Here is an 18,873-nt window from a genome sequence, read left to right on the forward strand (position 1 = left end):
CCTCCATTCCATTTCAGTATTTATGAGGAGTATTTACCCTCAGCACCCATCCGGACCCTGTACACCCTGCTGGGCTTTCAGAGCTGGTTTCCAGCCAACTACATGCACAAGCAGGCATCTTTTGGGGCTGTGGCCACATGGCTTTGCAAGCCCTGCTGGTTAGACTTGCAGACAGAAACACTCCTGTATCCAGATACAACAGACACACCTGAAACATCCTGCTTCATGAGAAGCCCAAACTAACCTGAAGAGGTGTCGGAAGAGTGATACAGAATACCAAAACTAGATGCTGGAATGTGAGTGGCTCTAAAGCCATCTATGTACGAAGCCAAGTCTATTCTCTCATGTGGATTTAGTCCCCACAAATAACTTCTACAGTAACATCCATATTGGCTCTTTAGCAGATTCACTGTGTTTCTGTAAAAGATTTCCCTTTGCAAAAATTCCATTACAATAGAAAAAAAAATCATCACACGATAGTCTTAGCACATTCACCTTTTCTCAGCTAGATGCTTATGATTTTGGACAGTATTTCCCATAAGATGTTTCTTGTTCCACGTTTGTACTATCCCCAAATCATGTTCAATTTCAACTCCTTTAAAAAATGGTTATTTTAAAGTTTTAACTCTGTACTGATGGAAATGTCTCCTGTATTCAGTGCAAGGTCTTACAATTTTATGATACAGCTTTGTACACCTTTTATTGTTAAGGCCATTTTTATTAAGGCTCAGGAGGAGGCAGTGACTGGCCCCCTGGTACTATTTGAATTTTACATCATGGGACAGCACTTTTAAAAGCAGAGCAGGGTTATTTTGGTAGCAGATCAGAATCTCAATTTACAAAGACCATGGTGTAGTCAAATGCCTTCTCACACCAGTGAATTCCATTGTGTTTGCATCATACTTATATTTAGCTGCTGTCATTGAAGTTATTGCTAGAGACAATATAAGCTCAAATGTCCCCTGCAGTTAAACAAAATAATAAAAGGTTTCCTGGGATTCCCTGCATTTATGGTTATTTTTGTCTTTGTTTGTTTGTTTGTTTATTTGTTTTTGCATTATTTTTCTCCAGGTATAAGTGCCTTCCCAGATAGTCAACTCAAATTAGCAATACTGTTGTCATATATTCGTAAAAGTCATAATTCCCATTCCAAACTTCTGCCATCTCTATATTGTTTTAAATTCTGACTTTTTAATGAAAATATTTTTTTAACACTTAGAATAAATCTCATTTAGAATTAATTTTATTTTAATGTATTTCAAATTTCTCAAAAAAGCTTCTTATTTTCCACCCATACATTATTAAGAAACGGATCACTCTACATAAAACTGCTATTATGTGGTCTGCTGAAATGCAGAAAGATTGCTAGCCATTGCTGAAAGCTATCTGGCAAGAACAAAAATAGGGGGGTATTAAATACTAAGTAGACTCAATCAAATATAAAACACTGAACATTCGCTGAGCAAATTGACTACAATTCAAAAATGCTTTATTTATCCGCAATTAAATAAAGCAAGAATTAATTACAATCTGCTGTATCTGAAAATACCTTTAGAGTCCTATAGATGGAAGAGATTTAGAGATTCTGTATGATCTATCATCTGTCTCAGGGCAGGATCAATCCCACTAACATCGGTCCAGAGCATCCTCATAAAATGTTACTAAAGACGGTTTGTCAGTGATGGAGATGAAGATTTGCAATCTTCATTGTATATTTACCATTTTTTCTGGTACCTATTCCTAGTCACAGTGCAATTTTAGGGCTTTTTCTGTAACTATTTTTGTAGCTTTGTGTCTTTTCTCTTTTTTAGGCTAAAATCCATTTTTTTCTGTCTTCTCAAGTCACGCTGTTAAGTTCTCAAGGACAGAAAGAGTCTGACATATGTACAGTAGTCTACATTTCTGTCTGTACTGACATGGTAACTTCCTACAATGTGATAAACTCTAGGATTGTGTTAAACAAGCAGTAGTTGTTTGGGTTTTTTTTCCAATATTTTGCTTAATTGGCAATTTCCCAAGTGATCGTTGTGTCTGCGCCCATGTAAATGTTTGAATTTAAGGCCTTCTTGGTATGCTCTAGAAAATTTTGTCTATTCATTAAAAACTAAAGCCAATCAATCAAGATCAATCAAGCCAATCAGTCAAACTCAGCCAAACAATGCTGCCACAAAATGGAATATTTGGCTGCAGCAGTTCTAGTGCATTGGCATAACTTAACTGAACAAAGTGAATCGGATCTCTCAGCATCCCCCTCTCTTTCCTCCTTGGGCACCCTCTTGTTTCTCCTGCATATGATTTTGATGAGCTGCAGCCACTGTGTCTGACTGTGGCCATCAGAGAATCATAGAATCACTTCTCCATCAATTCAGAAAATTACTTAGGTTGGAAATGATCTTCAGGTTCATCATGTCTGACTGTTAACCTGACCTACCAAGTCCCATCACTATACTGTGTCCCTGAGTACCACTGAAGAGCAGAGAGATGCCTGCTCCTTGCACCATGGCCCTCTGATTCCTGCTAGTTCAAGGCAAAACTCATCACCACCAATACCTTCCCTATCTCATTTCCTGCAGACATAAGGTTCAGTATTTCCCTGTTTGTTTTTCCACTGCAATCTGTTTAGGATTCTAGTGCTAAGCAGTGGTTGCTTCTAGTCACAAAATGCATTAATGGTTCTGCAGAAATGATTTTGTAGCAAATGTGAGTCATGAGGGAGGCATAAGGAATTATTTTTGGGAAATAACTGTCATAAGGGAGTCACCTGCACTATCACTCAAGTGTTTTTAGTACCTAGGAACAGGCAATGTAAGGTAAAAGCTTTTTGTGTTTTGGAAGTGGCACTATGAGGAACATAAACTGCTACTGAATATATTAAGGCAGGTCATTCTTTCTTTTCTCACTATCTACTAAAAATTCTGTTATAAACGTCAACCAATACAGTCAGCTCACATGAAGACTGAAATGCTCCCCCAGCGTGTGAGGCACACTCACCACATGCAAGGTTACCACTGCCTCCAGGCAGGTGTTGGAGGATGTGTGCTGCCAGCTCTGCCAAAAGGTGCAGAGGGCTTTCTGAGGGGAGAATGCTATGGAAACGTACGACCTCTTTGCTGAAACACTCTAAATCAAGCTAGGTGCTGCAAATACCATATGCACCGAACTTTCCCATCCCACTTCTGCTATATTCCCTAAGCTTTAGAGGTGCCCAGGCCCACTCCTCAGCTGCTTTAAAGCACAGCTTGCTTTCACAGGCCACACTGGGCTGCAGAGTTCTTTGCAGATCAAGGCCCACCCCTGAGCTGACGGCCATGGGGAGTAGGGGCTGCCCTATGGCTGCATGATGCTGGTGAGGAACATCTCTACCTTGCTGGCTGCCCACAGGCAGCCCTGCACTGCAGCACTGAGGTGTGTGAGGAGAGCTCAGCCTTTTGATCAAAGGGGACAAGTGTTTTCTGAAGATAAATGGCTTTGAGAAGAAGGTCTCTTTGTTGCAGTCAGTAGACATTAAGTGCTGCCCTATAAACTGAAAGGCTACTTCCTTCCATGGGGAGCACTCCAAAGCAAAATGTAAAAACAGTTTCCTCCTGAGAAAAGGTACCTGCTTGGTATTCCCTAGGCAACAGTGAAGTACCCTTTCACAGGAGATGCTGCTCAGAAGAGATTTATGAAATGTGGCAGGGCAACATCAAGGCCTTAGAACCATTAATTTAAAATGCCTTTCCCCTTCATCCTCCCGTGCAAATTGCTGAGCAATCACGATTTCTTCTTACCTTCTGCTCTCAGCGATACAGCTTGTGTCATGCCAGGATCACAGTTCCATGACATTAATTATACACAACTAAGATATACTTTTTATTTTGTGCCTAAAATGGAAAAGAGTGCAACGGAACACAGGAGACTCTGCCTGTGCTTAGGGAAATTCATTTCAGCTCTGTACTTCTTTCAAAAAAAACCCCACGGCTTGAGAGATGTTTCATTTTGAAAGTAATAAAAGAGTCGCTGCTACATCCAGGGCTGCTTACAGTGGGATGCCTTAAAATATTGAATAATAATATCAGGAGAAAACGCTTTGGACCTGCTTACTTTTGTGTAACTGAATAAAGATGAGATGGCAGAGAAACCATTCCACTTTTCATCTATCTCTCAACATATGAAAAGACAGAAGCACATAACTTAGCTGTAAGAGACACAGAGTGTCAGGTCAGTGAATCTGCTTCTTCCTGGGGTAAGACTGCCACATCTGGGGCATCCTACAGTGTCAACAACTTACATAGTTTCCCATTGTTTCCACATTTTCTACTAACCAGAGGAACTAGATTTACAGTAGATAAAAGACTCAACTTCAGAATGTTTGACCTTAGCTTTCATTCCTATAATCAGTGTGCTTTATCTCTCAAGCAAGGCAATGCTTAGGAGTTCTCATACTCCACAAGAACAATCATCTATTCTCTGGGATCACACGAGTAACCAACTTCAGTGACTAAAGAAGGGACAAAAATACTGCATTTATTTTGTGCCTTTTATTTTTAATGTTATGTTATATTTATGATCCCTTATTCCCCGTTTGTAGTTAGTGGTTACTTATTAATGACTCCTATTCTTTCTTGTTATAATGTATGTGATAGAACTTTCAATTTCTGGGGGAAAAAAACAAGGAGGGATTATACCATTTACTATATCACACCATTAGACTCTGAGAAGATTAATGAACTGAAGTATTTCAAACCAGACATTAAATTTCCTAGTTGCTCAACCAGTACTTGTTGGTTTTCCCTTGTATTTCTTTTCTGAAGTCCAAGGTGGCCAAGAAGCTAACACCAGTTCTTGCTTCGCTAATCCCAATGCAGTGCTTCAGAGACAATTGGACCATCACTGCTCACACCTGAGAATGGTATTTTTACTTCTTTGAAGAAAACAAACTGTTCTTTATCTTTGAGTAAAACTACTCCTATGGAATATAAAACAGGAACATTAAGTTGTAAACCAAAAAGACGACCAACTGACTGTTGAAGAACATCTGCCTTGCACTATTCCCCAGGCTGACTATTACTCTGCTGGGGATATTGTATAGTCCACTGCATCCTGGAAAATTCAAGAAGCCCAAGTAAGAATTTGAGATACCTGGAACAAAAGAAGAATACAAAGCAGAACTGAAGAACAGAAGGATTCTGTGGCACGTTGGGTACTCAAAGTAGATTAACAGATTTGAATGCAAAAGAAGTAGCCACTGTAATTTGTCACCTGCTCTGTTTGCATAACCTTATGCACTAGGCATAACACTGTAATAATAGAGAATCTTGCCCATTCCTCCATAATTCCTACAAAACATACAACACTGGTAATTACATTTCTTTGTATTGGGAGCATATCTTCAATGGAAAATCTAGCACTTCTCTGAGCAAGCTGCACCAGTATTTATCTTTGTTCTTTAAAAGTGCTAAAAATACTTATTTAAAGTTTGAATTTCACCAATGATGGATCCCAGTTATTGGTTCATTTTGTGCTGTTTGCTAGATTTAAAAAGTTTCAATTATCCACTGAAAAGGTAAATCTACCTCTCTGTGTATGTTTGTGTGATAGAGAAGGAGGGACTGTTTTTATCTTTAAACCAAGATAATTGTGCTATTTAACAAAATACAGGTAGTAGAAAAAACCCAGAAAATTAAACTCAGAGCATTTCTTCAGGATTACCTTTAGAAATAATTGGTAACTGTTTTTCATGGGCTCAGCACAGAATCGCTATGGAAAGCATAGCTTTTTTGCATGTACGTTATCCAAATTTTTAGTTGTGTTTTCTCCTGACAATGCAGAACAAATAAAAATGCTCCTATCTGAGGTACAACTCATGAAAATACTCCCCCTCTTTATCCTACCTTTGGTTTACACTAATTAAGGACCACATTCTCATAAGTAAAACCTATGTCAGTATTGTTAACTCACAGATTTCTTCCATACAAATATATGAAACATTTATTAATGCATAACACTGACAATTTTGGTCAGTTGGCCAAATTTGGATTTCTAATTGTCTCTGCCACACCTAGGTAGGTAAAGCAAATGCCCAAACTCACTGCCTTTGTCATGAAACGTGTCACTGTTTTCAAAACCAGCTTTGGAGCAGCAACAGCAGCTCTCACCACAGCGAGAGAGGGGCTGTTCCCGTCCCTGGTGTTAGTAGTCCCCATGGCCAGCTCTCAGAAAAACCAGCACGGGAAGGGCATCTTCCTATGCCTTGGCCCCAAGAACATGTGGATGTCATTAGCACGTTGTCTCAGTATTGCAAAGGCAGGTAGATGTCAGTCCCTCTTTCTAAGACTCCCCTCTAGGAAAAAAGTAACTTCAGCTGCAAGGGAGGGAAAACTTCAAGGAAAGTGCAACTTCAAGGTGATATTTTGATCTCGCACATCCTCTCCCCAGACTCCAGATAAAACAATGGAATGTGCTTTTCATCCCACCATGAGCAGGTGAGCACTGGGGAGCTGGGGAGCTCTGCCCGATGTTACCAGACCACCTCGCAGAGCAGTTGCTCCCAGCATGGCACAGCAGCATGGGCTGCTGACAGCACACACTTCTGAATGCACTTGGGATGTAATTAAAGCCAGATTCCTGAATTAGTAAGTTCTGATACTTTTGGAGTTAATAAGCTGAAAATCATTTCTACAATGTGTACAGTTGTCAGTAATGGCCGCAGTTCTCAAAAGACAAGAAAAAAAAAAGAACAAAAAAGCTCCTATTTTACAGAAAAAAAAAAAAAAAATCTGCCTTTTTTCCTTCTTTGAGCTGAAACCCGAGGCTCAGCTTCATGCCATGCTGACAACAGCAATGGAGGGTTACGGGGTGTGCCCCAAACACAGCCAGCATGAGATGCTCATGACTGATGCTCTACTTCAGATTTGAAGTGAGTGAGTGTTTAAGCAGAGAATCTGCCAGCAGACAGGGATAGTTGTACTCGAACATGGAGCCAGGGGCTAAGAGCCTAGAGGTGAAATTCAGCTGTGGCAGTGTCTATATGACCTATGTGGGCCAAACAAATGAATTCAATACACTTACTGTTCTTTCAGGTAATTTCAATTACCTCTTCCTCCTCTGCATCTGAGACAAAGTTGTATATCCAGAGCCTCCAGATTACACATAAAACATGTTTGAGAACACAGAGGACTAACACCTAGATTTCTCTTTTTTTGCTATTTTCCTAAATTACCTGCTCAACCAAAGTGGCAATGCAAACAGGACCAGACATACCATGGCAGGCAGACCACTCTCAGCTTGCTGCACATGCCTATGCTTCCAGGTGACAGCAACTCCCAGTTAGGGCAGCACCAGATGACATTTCCAGGAAGCGCTGAGCTACATAGGCTCCCAACAAAGATATTTTTCAAGGGAGTTTGCTGCGGCCCAGTCTGAGATATCCTGAGTCATTTTCATTGCAGTGTCAGCAGTGATCTTCTGTAGCAACAAATTAAGTGACTGCAGAGAGAGAGCCAGAAAGACTGTCAACTCCAACCAAAAAGATCAGTTCTGGAGTCTCACATTCAATTTCCTCCCAACAACAGCCACATATTTGCAAAAGTATGTTGTATCTCAGGTGGGACAAGTTGGGAACATCTGCCAATATTTCTCACCTGTGACAATTCTGCATTTGGTGCCTGCTGTCAGTCCTTCACAGCCACCTCTTCTCCCCAGATGTAATTGCAAAAGCCACTCAACTGTAACTTGGAGGACAGCCAAGTTGTTGAAGGGAAGTCCTTCTTCCCATCTGAAAAGATGAACCCAAGGAGCTAACTATTATATTTTAGCTTGACAAAGAGTTTTAACAAAGTTCCACCTGACTTTTAGGGTTGTTGTTCATGCAGGTATTAAAGATCTAACTAATCATCAACATTTGCATTAATTGGCATTTATATTACAGTAAATGCAGATGGCAAGTGCCTGCAGGCTTTTTACCTTATCTATGTTTGCTGCTATACAGTATGGCTGTATAACTTATTATTTTCAAACATTTAGAGAAATAAAGCATTTTAGAAGTGTCTTCTGAATACAGTGCAATTAGTTTTCCAAAGAAACAAGTTCATTCAGACAAAGGCAATAGCAATATGCTTTAAAAAATCAGAGGACAATGTGGTAAACAAAAAAAGTCAGTAAAGTAAGTGAGGGACACGTACACAGCTCCTGTAGGCACCTAGATGGTAAAAAACCTGTTAGTACAAATGGCACAGAATGGGAACAGCAGCACTCCCCCTCAGGTGAGCAGCATCAGCAGAACCAGGAAATAAATCTCAGGTGAGTCTGGAGCTTAGAACTGGAGCAATGCTCCAGTCTCTTGGGAATTGGTGGGCTTACTGGAAGAGCAATCATATGGAACTTAAGAAGCTAGACTGTGCAAGGCCTTTGACTTGGTACCACATCACACCTTTATTTCTAAATTGGAGAGATATGGGTTCAAAGACTGGACTCATCAGTGGATAAGGAATAGGTTGAAAGGTCACAGACAGAGGATTGTGGTCCAGGTAGAGGCTGTTGATGAGTGATGTCCCTCAGGGTTCCACCTTGGGAGTGTTACTTTTCAATATCTTCATAAATGACACAGATGATTGGATTAAGTGCACTGTCAGCAGGTCTGTGGATGGTACTAAGCTGAGCAGTGCAATAGATCCAACAGAAGGGAGGCTACCCAAAGGGACCTGAACAAGCTCAAAAGATGGGCCCAAGTGAACTTGATGAGGTTTAAAAAAGTCATGTGTAAGGTGTTGCACTTGGGTTAGGGCAATCCCAAATATGTGTACAGACTGGGAGAACTCATTGAGAGTAGCCCTGTGGAGAAAGACTTGGAGCTCCTAGTAGATGAAAAGCTGGATATGAACCAGCACTCTGTGCTTGGAGCCTGGAAGGCCAATGGTATCCTGGGCTGCATCAAAAGAGATGTGAAAAGCAGGAAGATGGAGGTGATTGTCACTCTCTACTCTGCCCTCATGAGGCCCCGTCTGGATTACTGCATCCAGACCTGGGGTCCCAAGCTCAGGAAAGTTGTGAAGCTTTGCAAATAGATCCAGAGGAGGGCCACAAAGATGCACAGAGGGCTGGAGCACCTCACCTATAAAGAAAGGTTGAGAGAGTTGGAAAAAAAAACGTTTTCTCTCAGAGAGAGTGGTCAGGCAGTGGAATGGCTGCCCAGAGAGGTGGTGGAGTCGCCATCCCTGGCAGTGCTCAAGAGGCGTCTCAATGAGGAGCTATGAGATATGGTTTAGTAGCTTGTGGTAGCAATGGTGATGGGAGGACGGTTGGACTAGATTATCTTGTAGGTCCTTTCCAACCTTGTGATTCTATGATTGTTCAGCTTGGAGAAAAGAAGGCTTTAGGGAGACATCATTGTGGCCTTCCAATACTTAAAGGAAACTTATAAGCAGGAGGGAAATAAATGTTTTTACTTGGGTAGATAGTTACAAGATAAAGGGGAATGGTTTTAAACTAGAAGAGAAGAGATTTAGATTAGATGTTAAGGGGAATTTTTATTCTGAGGCTGGTTAGGTGTTGGAACAGGCTGCTCAGAGATATTGCAGGAAGGGTTCATGAGGCCCTGGGCATCCTGATCTAGTGCCTGATTTAGTGGTTGGCAATTCTGCCCATGGCAGGTAGAGTTGGAACTAGATGAACTTAAAGGTCCATTCCTACCCTAGCTACTTCTATGATTTAACGATTCTAATCTGGAGTAGTCAGAAAGTCAGAGCAGATGATCTAAATAACAACTCCCTCCTGTTTTCTGGCAAGGTGAGTCTGGGCAGCCCTGTGCTGCACTTATATACAAGTATACAAGTAGTTCCCACATATAATATATACAACATATACAAGTAGTTCCCACTGCATCAACCCCCAGCTATTTTCTATTTCATGAATGTGACAATGCCAAGAATATTCAGCTAAATGAAGGTTTATCTTCATTAGTAGAATAGATTCTACACTCATCAATTTAAATAATTATGCATTTTAAAAAGAAATGTGTTCATGCACAGCATATAAAAGCTGCCAAGCTATTTATCATATTGCTAGGTAAAATTTGTTGCTATCCTCCATGTATCCGTACCACATTTGCAACAGATTCCAATAAATTTGTTGTGGTGTAATGGCAGAAATGTAATGTAAAAATCAAAGGAATGATAAAATTGCAAAAATGTGGTTGCAATTCCCACTATACGTGGTAGCCACTTCTTCAAGAACTATTTAAGAAACTGCGTAGATAGCACATGCCATATAACTAGCTCGGTAAGCACTCCCCAGAAGCAGATCACTGCTGATGACTGCTAAATGCTGATGCTTTTAATCACTTCCACCACTCACAGGGGTGGTATCTTGGTCATTCTCCCAGCCTCTCCACCAAAACACTTCTGCTGGCTCATACAAATGGAAAGTTGGAAGCAGGTTTGAGGAGATGATAGACATGTTACAGGGACACAAACAACCAAAGCCTGTCTACTTCTCACCAAGGAACTGTAGATCTTCATCTGTCTCCCATTCTTTTGGCCTCCTTTGGTAATACATGATACTTAACATCTCTGTTGTATTTAGGTCAAAGTTAACATTCCTCCAAAACTTGTTTCTAAATACATTTCTAGGATGGTAAAATTAAACAGCAAAAAGCCGTATAATTCAAGATGGTATTTTTTTTAGAAATTACAAGAAGTTGAAAGCTTCTTTCAACAAGACTGAGACAGAGACAGTATTTTGATTTTCCTTTTTCACTTCTAAGCTCATACTCGCCTACTACTTAGGAATTACTGTTATTAGAAGAGAGCCTGACACCCCTCACTGAGCTTAGAGGCTCATTTATGGCTATTAGCCCAGTGATGGTGCATTGAAAAGTATTGCACCTGTCACATTCATCAAATCCAATTTGCCCATCTTACAGCTTTATTCTTTCCCTACTAATGTTCTGAGTAACTCTGATTTTTTTCTCATGATTTTCTCTGAGTCACTAATTATTACATTTGTTTTCCATTAATATGAACAGCTAATATTACTTGAAGCAGTCTGACAAGAGGGTAGATCATCTAATTTTTTGTGGCTTATATTTGTATGTGTTTCTGAAATAAAGGTGTATGTAATTGTAGTTAATTAGTGAGAGCGCCAAGAACAATCCAGACTAACCTTTCAGCTCTAAATATATATACATTCCTTATAAGTATAAAAAACAGTCCATAAATATGTATACACATTCCATACAAATATACACATATATGCATTCCACCTATATATATATACATATATGTATGCATAGTTTTCCCTTTGTGGATTCAATTCTGCAAAGCATTTAAGCACCTGCTTTGAAGTTCGGTGTTTTTCTAGCTAAAACCTAATTCTCTGTATTTCTACAGATGCAGCTTCTTGATGCTAATGCAATGTGAATAATGTTAAAGTGGGATGCTGAGAAGTTGGTGGTAAAACTGCTCTGACTGAAAAGCTAATCTGAGTTCAGCAGAAGTCCTTCTGAAAGAAGGACTGTTTCCACAGCCTCAAATCCCACTGCACCAACACTGCTCTATTTTCCTGCTCGTAAAAAACATCTGTCAGCAGCCTGACTAGCAAACTGAGATGCTATTTCCATCACTTACTCAGTAGCAAGGCAAGATCTAAGTGACACTAAAAAAAAAAACAGAAGTTATGTCCAAAAGCTCTTGTGCTTTTGGTTTTTTGTTTTGTTTTGTTTTTGTTCAGTGACCTTGATAGCACTGCACATCTTCACAAGGATGGGTTCTGTAGATCAGTGCAATTCATCAGGATTGGTCTGAGCTGATGGAAAATTATAGGTGTGTTATTCAATTGTTTTTCATGAAAAGTATCAGAATAAAAATGCAAAAGCTTCATGTTGGATATGTAGCTTTGCTTTAACAAAGACATGTTAACTGCTTTGTGATCCTGTTTTGGGCTAGCAGAATGACTTCTACAAGGAACAGCCTCAGCAGGTCACCAAGCGAAAGAGCGTGACACATGGGATATGATGGTATGGCCAAGATACCACCTGGAGATAAAAGTTGGGTGTAGCGGCAAAATCCGTGTTTCTCAGGACATTTCTCAACTGAATGTCTTCTCAGGAAAGATTACAGTTTGCAGGTGAAATCTTTTCTTATTTCTTATTTTTGAAGAAAATTAATTGATGTTTTCCCTCAGATGTGTCAAGTGTACTGTTTGTAAGTTGACATGAGTACAGTGAGTATCAACTTAAAGAGCTCAGCTTCCTCCACTGACTGATTTCCAGAGCCAGTGCATAGCAAGGAAAAAAATGCAATGCAGTCTCCCATTGGACCAACATTTAATATGGTCTGATAGTGACAAGACAAGGGAGAATGGCTTAAACTAAAAGAGGGAAGATATAGATTAGATGCTAGGAAGAAACTATTTACTCAGAGGGCAATGAGGCCCTGGCACTGCTGCCCAGAGCTGTGGGTGTTCCATCCCTGGAGGTACTCAAGGCCAGGTTGGACGGTCCCTGGGCACCCTGAGCTGGTGGGGGGCAGAACTTGGTGGGCTTTAAAGTCCCCTCCAACCTAAGCCATTCTGTGATTCTACAACTCTATGGCTTGCTGAAGATGCACGGGTTTACTTCTATGTCTCCCTGCTGACAAAAAAAGGGGTCAAATCCCAAGGATTTAAAGTTTTAGGAGTAAATTATTCAATTAACCATGCAGTGGGATCTTGTCCAGGCAGGGGCTTGGACCGTGCCTTCCCTGTTCTTCGCTACACTGCTGGCAGTTCTGCCAGGTGTGGATTGCACAGGGGGAGAAGCAGTACTTGATGGCAGTGCTTTCTGCACAAAGTAGCCTGAGGATCAGCAGGATGTTTCCTGCTCCTTTGCCTGCATCTAACTTAAAAGCCCAGGAGTTTCAGTGATTTTGCATCCTTCTAAAAGCCATATGAAAATGGAAATAAGAAACATTCTCGCATTTTCATGACTCTGTGTTCTCAGATAATCTTTCCCTGAGGAAGCAATGACAGTGTTGTACTGTGGGAGGAGGGGCAGAAGTCAAGCCAAAAGCATTACTTTTCTCATAAATCATTGAGATTTATTACAACAGTAGGATTGAATAAATCTTCTTTTTGTCATTATAGTTCCACTACTGAATATTGAGGCAAATTACTTTGGGCAGGTGAGACATACCATGTTGTTTTTCCCTATTTTTGATTATCTGTAATATGATGCGTTCAAAAAAAAATAAATAAATCAAAAAACAAAAAAGCACTTATTAAAGGTGTAAAGCACAATTTCAATGTGCACTATTAGATGGAGATATAAAAAGTAATTTATCTGTCAACCTGCTCTTCCAATGAGTTATTCTGCTTTAGAAACAGTCTGTATCTGTAGCTATATTCAGGTTAATAAAAACATTTTTTTCTTTTTTTTTGCTGACGAGGCTTGCTTGATGATTTGAGAGACACAATTCACCATCTGAATTATTGGCCTAGGAATATATTGCCAATAGTTTCCTCTTAGCTGGATGCAAAGTTGTTGTTTGTTTTCCCCTAAGCTGCTTAACATGAGAACATATGGCACAAACATATAACAATATTATGTCAACCCAAACTGGAATGTGAGTTTCTAGCAGAATCTTCTCTAAAATAAAACACATTGTGTCTATGCTCAAGTCTACTGACTAGCCTGATATTTCCAGGGACGTTTCTGACTTGTCTTTTTCTTTCATAAATGAGATCGGGTGAATAAAAAAGTAATATATGCCAATTTCTCCACACAGACTTTGACATGCTGCCAAATACAGGTCGATGCAGAGTTAACTGACTTCTGTGGAAATTCACCCACGCAAAACAGAATTATGTTTGTTCTGCTCTTCTTTAAAAAGGCCATACAACCCTACTGTTTAATTTGAGAAGACAGAAATAACTTTGAAGCATAATCTATGTAAAACAGCTTCAGTTGGAAATTCTTTATACTGTACGTGTAGTTTACAGAATAAAGGTAGCTGACTTACTAAAAACATGCAAGTTAAATTTGGCTTATGTCCTGGCTCAATAGACAAGAGTAGAGACTCTACTGAATTACATATGTCACAGTTGAGTTCCCAACCACTGACCATATCTGGGAAGTAAATCAGTGGTTAACACCCGGGTTAATGAACTCATCCTGTATTTTTCCCTTAGTTACTCTAGTGGTTTGAGATTTGTGCAAATACAACAAAAGACAGAATATGGATGCAAAACAAGCAATGCTTTAACCTGTAGCAATAACATGTTGTGGTAAATGTCTTGCTGGCAGTTGGGACATTGTATATAAAAACCATCTGCACAGGCAGAGATCAGATTTTCTTGCATGGAGAACAGGAATATTCTTCACTGCCCCACGTCCTACTTCAGGGCCTTTTCTTTGGTTCCTGCAGTTCTGCACTGGAGATAATGTTGACATAATCATCAGTATTTCTCTGCATATCTATCTCTCAACAACTCCTTAGCTCTTTTTTGAGAGAAGGAAATCTAGTGAGTTTTGGCTTCTTTTTCTTTTCAGGGCATAGAAATACAGTCATGCACTGACAGCAGATTTGAATTACGTCTGCTGATGTCTTCTCATGTGTTCAGTTCATGTTCAGCTCATGACAGGAACAAGGCTGCTTCTCATTTGAAAAACAATCAACATCCACCTAAAACAAAGTACTGCCACTTTAAAATTCAACACCCTTTTTCTCATAACTTTGACGAATATGTTGGCACTTCCTGAACTTTTATGAAAATGCCCCAAACTTAAATGCTTTGATAAGAAAATACATATTTCACTCAACCCTGAATATCTTCCGAGCAGCTGGGGAAAGTCTGATGGAGGAATGTGGAGATAGTTGTAGTGCAGGACAGATGCTTCTGCAGCACTGTCTGCCCCGTGGTGCTAGAGAACCAGGAATACAGCATAAGCCACCAACACCAGCGTCTCTGGATAATAATGACTTCCATGTATCCCCCGGCTGCTCCCCTCTAGAACTGTAAATACTAGCCTTTTTGTTTGAGATTGACAACAGGTTAATAGGCTCTTAAAAAAATAAATAAATCTGAGCCGAAGCATAAAGTACAATTGAACAAAGTAAGAGTAGGCTGGGAGACAAACAAATGTCATGTTCAAGCTGTCACATGAGCAAGCCATTAAGAAAAGCAGCTGTTGAACGCAGCAGTGTTGAGGGTGGGACCAGCACTGGCCCTGACCCATGAAAAGGATTCTAGTCACTGAAGGAGACCTCCTGCGAGCCTCACCTTCACGTGGGCACTGTGAGTAAATGTAGGGGATGAAAGCGGGGGAGTCTGATGTATGACAAGATGACAGCTATGTTTTGAGTGTTTACTGCCATGTAACAAAACTCTGGTAGAGATAAATTCCTCCAATGGGTTCACTGGCTTCACTTGCTCTTCCAGCAGCTCCTGAAATACTGCATTGGACGCCGAGACAAAAGAGATGTGTATGAGAGGAAAAGCTCTGTGATCACAGTATGTGATGCAGGAGCAAGCACTCAACATGTTGTGTGCAGTGCACTCAGTGTGTCATATGCAATATGAGAAAAATACCCAGGAACCTCCTCTGTTCTTTTTCCTCCAGTTAATCTACAAAAACAGAGGAAATTTCTAAGACTTGATCATTTTAATGGAAGTTTTACGAAGTGAAATGCACATATTCTTTTCCCTTCTTTGCAAGTAAATAGCAAGCCTCTGTTTTTGCTGGTGGTTTTTTTTTTTTTTTTTCCCTATTTTTCTTCAGTTCTACCTGAGCATACGGTCGTATTAGAGGAAACAATGTTAGTTTACAGGAAAAATTTTTGCCTGTCCCTCTCCTCACACCTCTGCCTGTCCCATCTCCACACAGAGAAGCATTCTGAAGAGAATAACTGAAGTTTCCTGCCTCTTGGCTTCTGCATTCTATAGCACCATGGAGACCAGGTGAATGGAGGTTACTGAGCAGTAGGAAAGATATTTTTGCTGTCTGACTTGAAGTATTTTGGCACCTTCCTTCTCACACAGAAATAGAAGCAAGTACAAGTGCATTTCTCAAAACAAGGGGAGTTTGTTAGACAGCTGAGTGTTTCTTATGCAGAAGACTTGAAGTTTGGTGTACTGTGACAGATGTGTAACATTACAGATCAGCATTTTAAATGCAAGAATGATTTTCTGAACAAATAAAAACCTTAGCAGTACCACAGAGTATCTTGCATGCTTCTTCCTATTTCATTAATTGTCCAGTATCAACTTGCTCTGTTAAAAATGCAACACAGAAAAGACATGATCTGCAGAAAGATTTGGACATTACATTTACGTAGCCAAAAAATTAGCCTCTCTTTCCAAATTGTAGCCTCCGCTAATTCAGAAAGAAGAAATTCTCTCCCTTCTGCACCATTATATTGAATTATAGGACAAAGTTATTTGCCGTTATATTATTGCCATATTCTTGAAAGATTGTCTGTTCTATATCAAAGCTGCCATTTGTCAGAGATTACTGGTAGAAAAGTTTTTATGTTTTATTGCACAAATATGAGACAAAAGTCTTGAGACTTAGTTGTATAAAATCAGGCTTATATTTTTAAATATCTCTGCCTTCTAGGGGCTCAATACCCTTACACTGAATAAACATAATGGATTTGAAATGCCTCAGAGAAGTCAAGCAAGATTTGTTTAGTTTTCCAATAGTTACTCCTGAGTCTAACCACAGGTATAAGTTCTGGATATATGGCCTCATAAAACATGCCCAAGACTGTCAAAAGTGATCAGATTTAGCTTAACTCTATGCCCAGAGTTTACTGAAAACATTAAATGCATATTGATTTCTACAGTTACAGAAAAACAAGCACTTGTGAGAACCCTGTCTTCATTGGTTATACACTGCAACTCTTACACTATTTACAATATTGAAACAGCGAATAAAACTTCTTCCAGAAATGCTAAGGTTGGAAATACACGACTTTTTTTCAAATCGACTATCAGAAACTTACAGAGTGTACACAGGGATGAGGTGTATGTGCACCAAAGGGCAGATGACTGCCCTCATAAACTTAGGTGGACTGTGAGCCACTGAAGGCAGTGGTTTGGACCCCGTGGGACCCCTTGGGTCCAGAGTACAAAGCCACCCCACTGCTGATGATTTGCAGCCCTTCTGAGTAATGCTCATAACTTCCAACCTGTGGTTCACTGTCATGGAGCCGTTTCAGTGATGTCCCATCAATCATTATTTCTGTGATTTATAAGTGACTGTCAGTGGCACGAGTAGTGTGCTATTAAAAACTCTATACCATGGACAGGATCTCGTCAGAGAGAGCAATGGCTTCCTCCTGACTGTTCTGCATGGAAAAGCTTTCATTTAGCCAGGCTTCTACCCCAATCTATGTCTGGAAATAGATACTTGTTTCCTGAGACTGTTCATTACACAACAGAGCTCTGAGTGGCTATGACATTTTATTAGCACAATTGAAAATAAGCTTCAAATATGTAAAATGAAACCTGACCAATGCTATGATTTCCAGCCATTTGAGGCCAAGCTTTCACAGATTAAAATGACACTCAGCAAAAACAAATTGATGAGAATTGAGGGACTAATTGAAAGGACAAAGAGTAGTCTGTGTGTGTTCCTTTTTGTTCATATATAGGTTAGCTACCAGCATGTACTGATTATGGGAAATCAACAAAGATTATATTGCATCTAACAATTTGACACAAGAAGCTGGATTTTATATTATCAATTTTGTTTTTGTATTTCAACTGTAATGATAAGAAAATTTCTTAATATCTCTGGCATAACCGTTTTAGGCAAATGCTTTGTGAAAAAAAATTCTTGATGACATTAATGTAATTAGGGATGTCCCATGATAGTAACAAGCCACAGTGAAGTTTATCTGAATAGATGTTTTTTGCCTGAACAAGAAAAATTACTGAATTCTACATTCAGAGTGAGTGAGAAAACCAAAAGCACACAATCATAGTATAACTTAGTTAAATTGGAGGAAAAAATAGCTTTTGAAACACAGAAAAAAAACCTTTTATTTCATCTTTCTTCTCTTTCAGTACTGTTGTGCTTTCTCCACTAATCTGTTCTGTGTTTTTTCTGAGTGAAAACATTTGAACATCAATATCTTGCACATCTGCAGGTGGAAAATATTAATTTTTTGAGAGAAAAAAACCAGCCTTTACTGAAGCAAATCTAGCAGCAAAACTTAATTCGCAGTGAAGACAATGAGAGTAGTCTCAGTGTAATCTTGGGCTTATTTTGGTCTCTCTTATTTTTAGCCTCCCCTCTTCAGCATTTTCGGTGGCATTTTCAGCAGCTTGGCAGGTCCAGTCTCTCCCAACTTCTAGGCTCTGCCAGGAACTGTGAAAGATTCACTGTTAGAGATAGCATCTTCCAACAGTATATGGCCAATGGAACACTTACGAGGTCATCTAAGATATATAATTGATGATGTCATCTCCCTAGAAGTTTCCAAGGCCAGGTTGAATGGGAAAAGCTGAATAGTGGAAGGTGTCCCTGCCCATGGGTCAAACCATTCTGTCATTCTGTCATCTACTATAATTTTGTATGTATTTTAGTACATCAACACAATCACCCTCTTGGCCTCTGTGACATTATAAATGTTGGTTTTGAACTTTAAGTGACCTTTTACTGTTTTTCTACTTTATTCTTTCTGCACTCACTTGTCACTTTAGCAGAGACTTCTTGATTTACTTTCTTTTTTCCATTCAATATTTGTTTTTCTACACACTTCACAAGTGCCACAGCATCTACAGCTCATTGTATTTGATCAAGTTAGATCATATATACATAGTGAAGTCCCTGAAACACACAGACACTGCAAGATGAATTAAGGAGGTCGTGCGCTTTTAAAATCACATTTTATGAAATCAGCAGAAAAGCCA

General features: G+C 39.7%; 1 protein-coding gene across 1 annotated transcript in view; it reads right to left on the reverse strand.

Annotated features, from left to right (window-relative positions):
- Positions 1–18,873, reverse strand: part of ZNF804B (zinc finger protein 804B) — a 211,295-nt gene that overhangs the window by 105,152 nt on the left and 87,270 nt on the right. The window lies entirely within an intron of this gene.

Source organism: Lagopus leucura, unplaced genomic scaffold (genome assembly GCF_019238085.1).
Source record: "Lagopus leucura isolate 7727_CA_CO unplaced genomic scaffold, USGS_WTPT01 Super-Scaffold_100157, whole genome shotgun sequence".
Classification (NCBI taxonomy): domain Eukaryota; kingdom Metazoa; phylum Chordata; class Aves; order Galliformes; family Phasianidae; genus Lagopus; species Lagopus leucura.